This window comes from Trachypithecus francoisi, unplaced genomic scaffold (genome assembly GCF_009764315.1).
Source record: "Trachypithecus francoisi isolate TF-2019V2 unplaced genomic scaffold, Tfra_2.0 Lachesis_group3, whole genome shotgun sequence".
Classification (NCBI taxonomy): Eukaryota; Metazoa; Chordata; class Mammalia; order Primates; family Cercopithecidae; genus Trachypithecus; species Trachypithecus francoisi.
Genome location: NW_022681468.1, coordinates 63285956 through 63291011, shown reverse-complemented (window position 1 = coordinate 63291011; position 5056 = coordinate 63285956). Strand labels below are relative to the sequence as shown.

The 5056-nt window shown below is 35.1% G+C and overlaps 1 long non-coding RNA gene across 2 annotated transcripts; it reads left to right on the top strand.

Moving 5' to 3' along the window:
* The first annotated feature begins 268 nt into the window (after positions 1–268).
* On the top strand, positions 269–4756 carry LOC117071509. 2 transcript variants are annotated; one of them, XR_004432333.1, is made up of 3 exons: positions 269–420; positions 3549–3719; positions 4653–4756. It is a non-coding gene; the product is annotated as an uncharacterized LOC117071509 (long non-coding RNA). The 2 variants fall into 2 exon arrangements; XR_004432332.1 differs by having other exon boundaries at positions 4650–4756.
* Positions 4757–5056: the final 300 nt, after the last annotated feature.

Sequence of the window (5056 nt, the reverse complement as noted above, 5' to 3'; positions counted from 1 at the left end):
ATTGCCTAATAAATTCATATAGAAAGTTTTTAAAGGCCTTTATTTTGAATTAACAATTATTTAACAAGGAACAATAACTTTAACCTGATATTTTAAACAAAACCCAACATTTTGCTTAACTAATCAAGTGTCTAGTTTTATTTTTGTCACAGATCCTTATTATTTTAGGATTTGATAAAAGTTTATTGACCAGAGAAATGTAATCTTTAGCTTTTCAGATCTTTGAATGTGTCTCTGTCTTAGTTTGTGTTCCTTCTGAAACAGACTGCGAGAAAACATTCCGGAAGCAAGTTGTTTATTGATGAACACTGGTAGAGGATTGGGACGATGAGAAGGAAGGAGAAGGAAGGCAACAAAAGACGTATTACCAAGCACATTTCTACTGTTGGCACCTGGAACTTAACTCCTCTTTGGAAATCAGTGAGTCATTATAGAATATATGACTCAAAGTTATTTTGCATGAGGTGTGAGATTCAGGTCTATTCCCAGGGCACCGATTTCCCAGGCATTTACAATCTGGCATGTGGGAGCAGAGTAGTTTCTGGTCAAGAGAGGGCCCTCAGGCAGAGACTCAGATGCTGAAGGCAAAAGTGGGGCTGCAGCTGGAGAAATATTCTGTGCTCCGTGGATGTAAGCAGGGTGCTTGTTACCACAGTCTCCTGAATATTATCCTCAGTTTGACATATATACCTCAGAATACTTTTGTTCTATATGTGTTGTCTTGAAGATCAACTGAGGTCACAAAGCCTAAGAAATTATCTTGACTGATGCTTTAGTTTGTTAAAGCAAACTAAATATGGCCTAAAAAGGACTCCATACTTCTATCTTTGTGTCATTGTGGAGGAACTGTAATCTAGCTTAAAAGGTAGATAAGACTGAAAACCTGATATAGGACTATACACCAGTAACAATAAATACGCCTTGGCCAATCCCAGTGGCCATACTTCAACCATTCATACACTGCTGACTGTTCAAACTGCATTCCAATAAGGCAAATGCCGAGCTGTAACCAATACAGCCATTCTGTACCTCACTTCCGATTTCTGTATGTCATTTCACTTGTTTTGTCTATAAATCTTCCTCCACCACGTGGCTGCACTGGAGTCTCTGTGAATCTGCTGTGATTCTGGGGCCTGCCCAATTCGCCAATGGTTCCATTGCCCAGTTAAACTCCCTTAAATTTACTTCAGCTGAAGTTTTTATTTTATCAAGTTTAAATCAGTATGAGTTGAACATTGATGAGACACATGAGGTAAGTGTCTCTCTTCCATGAATAGAAAACTGTAGATAACTCTTTTGAGCATAATCTTTTGAGCTTAATGTAGGCCAATTTCCCCAAATTCATGTAATCGGAATATAGGCACTGTGAAGTTATTTCTTAGTAGTTTATTCTTTGAATCCGTTATACCTCAGACACCATTATATTTATAAACTGTTGTACATTTTAAACTACATCATTTTTCCAAACGCTTTATTGCAGTACCTTTTTTTTTTAGTTTTACATATTCCAGGTAATAATTGTTTTCAGAAAAGCAAATGGTAAGCTCGTCACAAGACTATTAATGTTAATATTTATTTGAAAGATCAGATGTATGTGCATATATTATTTTCTTGGTTTAGACGCCCCCACAGTTTCTACTAGGTCTCACTTGAAGAAATGTTTCTTTAACATTAGTGTCATTACGCTGCACTGCTTTGAATACAAAGAGACAGAAAAAGAACACTTTATAGAAGCTCTGGTTCTAAAGCACCTTCAGAATTCTCCTCAGAGACCCTACTAATTTTAACCAAATTAGTGATATGAATCCCAAGGGGGCACCTTATACGTGCTCCAAAATCTCATTTAAGGTCTTCTACACAGCATTTCCATGTTCTTCCTCTGCAGCACTTTGGGTTCTGTCTTTTTTCATTCACAATTCAAAACTGGTCAGTTATTAGATTAATAACTAATGACAGCTCCAGAACTGCTGATCATGCTTGTCTATAGTCTTGTAGTACTGTTAATTGACGATGTCATGGACTCTGATGTTTATGCTGTCTCCTTTTCCTAATACCATGTGTTAACATTTTGAATCTGTCATGTCCAATATGATAGTCACTAGCCAGCCACAAATATATATTGAGCATGTGCTACTGTAAATGAAGTGCTACTTTTTAAAATTTAATTTTTTTAACTAATCATTGAGTTACTGAATAATTTTTAAGTATGTTTGGAACAACTTGATTATATGAGTCTACTTTACCAATTATACATGTTAAAAAAATCCAAATACAGATCAACTATTTTCCAAGAAACATTTGATTTGAAATGTACTTTAAGTGTAAAATACAGACCAAATTTCAAAATATTTTTCTTTTACTTTTTACTGTGGTTACTAGAATATTTAAAATTATAAGTGAGACTAGCATTATGAGTCTACTGGACAGTGCTGTTTTGCACTGTAGTATTTCTCATACTCTTTTTAGCTTACTTTCTTAATAATGTTCTGTTGGGGAAATATAATTAAAAACAAAATATTTTGCTAACACAGAAAATCACTCCACAAATGAAAGAAAACTTTATGTTTTAATTAATTGGATAGGTATTAAATCAGCCTGTGATGTACAACACAGGCAATCTGCTAAAAAATTTGCAAAAATATAAAGACATCTCATTCGTTCATATAGTCAAAAAAATCACCTGCTCATCATATGTGTTCTCAAATGATAACTTGCCCACAAGTAAGATAAATTGATAGCAAAATTTGTTAAAAATAGCTCATCCTAAATTCACCTGGTAGTTGGGATAGCCACCTATGTTTGCTAATTGTCTTTATCTAAAGGAAAAATAAATTTCTGATACTTCTGTAATGGAAGATTGCCAGTTTGGAGCAAGGCACCAGCTCAAGGTAGATTCTTACCCTCCCAGGGAGACTTGAAGATGGAGGCATTGTCTTACTTGATGATTGCATTTCAAAGAGCTGGTTCCCAGGTCCTTGACAAAAAGATTCCTGGATTGTAAAGCTAGCAGGAGGCCTAATTAGCTTTTAAATATATTTACATATATCTTAAAGGGAAAGAGAAAGCATTTACAATTACAGGTTTTCCAAAATAAATGTTTTAAGGAAAAGAGTGAAAGAAGGATATATCTTTCCTGTCTAGGAAAATTCAATATTTTTTTCAGACATGCATCTACCCTATAGTTCTTGTATTCATATATGTATTATAACAGTAATATATTAGTACCCATATACTGTAAAACAATTTTAAAAATAGAAATATGTAATAATAAATTAGAAGGTTCTTCTTTTCCTTCATTCCCAATACCTCAACTAGAATAGCTAATCACTTGTTTTCTGAAAGGTTAAGAATCTATTGTATGTTTATTTTTCCCCTTTATCATATTGTAGAGAATATTTCTTACTTTCTACCTGCCCTCTTTTTTGCTGAGGAAACTTCATTCATTATAAATTTTATTTTATTTTATTGTCAGTCAATTGGTTCCATTCTCCAGAGATAGTACAAAATTCAAGCTATAGCACAGTTTTGTTTTTTGTTTGTTTCCTCAGGATTCATATGAGTGACTGAGGGAAATTATACTTCATTTTTGAGATTACAAGCTCTAAGGACAGTTTAACCTATAACTGCGGACACCAATTTTGTTGCTTCTTGGAGAACTTACCTAAGAATGGAACCAATTCAGAGGAAAGCAGAGCTGAAATGAAGAGAGAAAAGGAGAGGTCAGTGCTTTATAGTTTGAGACCTTTGGATGCAGCAATGCCTGGAGTCAGACTCCACTGTATATTTCCTAGTTAACGGTCTTAACATATTCCGCCTTTAGTTTAGCTTGTTAGGGTTGGAATTTTGTTATTTTCAAGCAAAGATTTTCAGATTTTATATCTATACATATATGGATATATATATGGAAAAATAAATTTATATTTCTATAATAAAAGGTAGATTATTAACTTGGAGCATATTTTATACATATATAAAATCTGAAAATCTTTGCTTAAAAATAACAAAATTCCATATATATCTCTATATATACACTATATATGTCTATATCAATATATATAGTGTATACATAGTATATAATGATATATGTATTTATATTTATATATATTTCCAAAATAAAAACAAAGAAAAATAACTATATGAGTAATATAAATACATTTAAATATAATATTGATGGGATTCTATGTTCCTTCCATAGTATAGACATAGACATTCCTCCTATTAAGATATAGTGTTTATTTCCCCTCTTTCTTGAATCTGAGAGGGCTTTGTGGTAGCTTTAACCAAGAGAATGTAGAGGAAACGAAGTTGTTGCTTGTTTCTGGGCCTATGCCTTGGTGGAATGTGCCTTAGCTTTCCAGAGAGACAAAACTAATAGGCTATAGAAAGATATAGATATATTGATTCACACACACACACACACACACACACACACACACACACACCTTCCAGAAACACTCTCACAGATGCACCCAGAAATAATGCTTTACCAGCTATCCAGGTATCCTTTAATGCAGAAAAGTTGTTATGTAAAGTAACTATCACAGAGCTACTTTAGATCATGGACAGCAAAATTAACCTATATTTATTCAGTCCTTGGTTTGTGCTAGACATTGTATTATGGACTCTAAAATTTTAATCTTATTGTGCAGCAGGACAAGCCACAGACAAAACCCCTCAGACACTGAGTTAAAGAAGGAAGGGCTTTATTTGGCCAGGAGCTTCGGCAAGACTCACATCTACATACAACAGCCGAGCTCCCCAGGCGAGCAATTTGTGTCCCTTTTAAGGGCTCATCACTCTAAGGGGGTCCACATGAGAGGGTCATGATCGATTGAGCAAGCAGGGGGTATGTGACTGGGGGTTTCATGCACTGGTAATTAGAAGGGAACAGAAGGCCGGACGCGGTGGCTCAAGCCTGTAATCCCAGCACTTGGGAGGCAGAGGCGGGTGGATCACGAGGTCAGGAGATCGAGACCCTCCTGGCTAACACGGTGAAACCCCGTCTCTACTAAAAATACAAAAAACTAGCCGGGCGAGGTGGCGGGCGCCTGTAGTC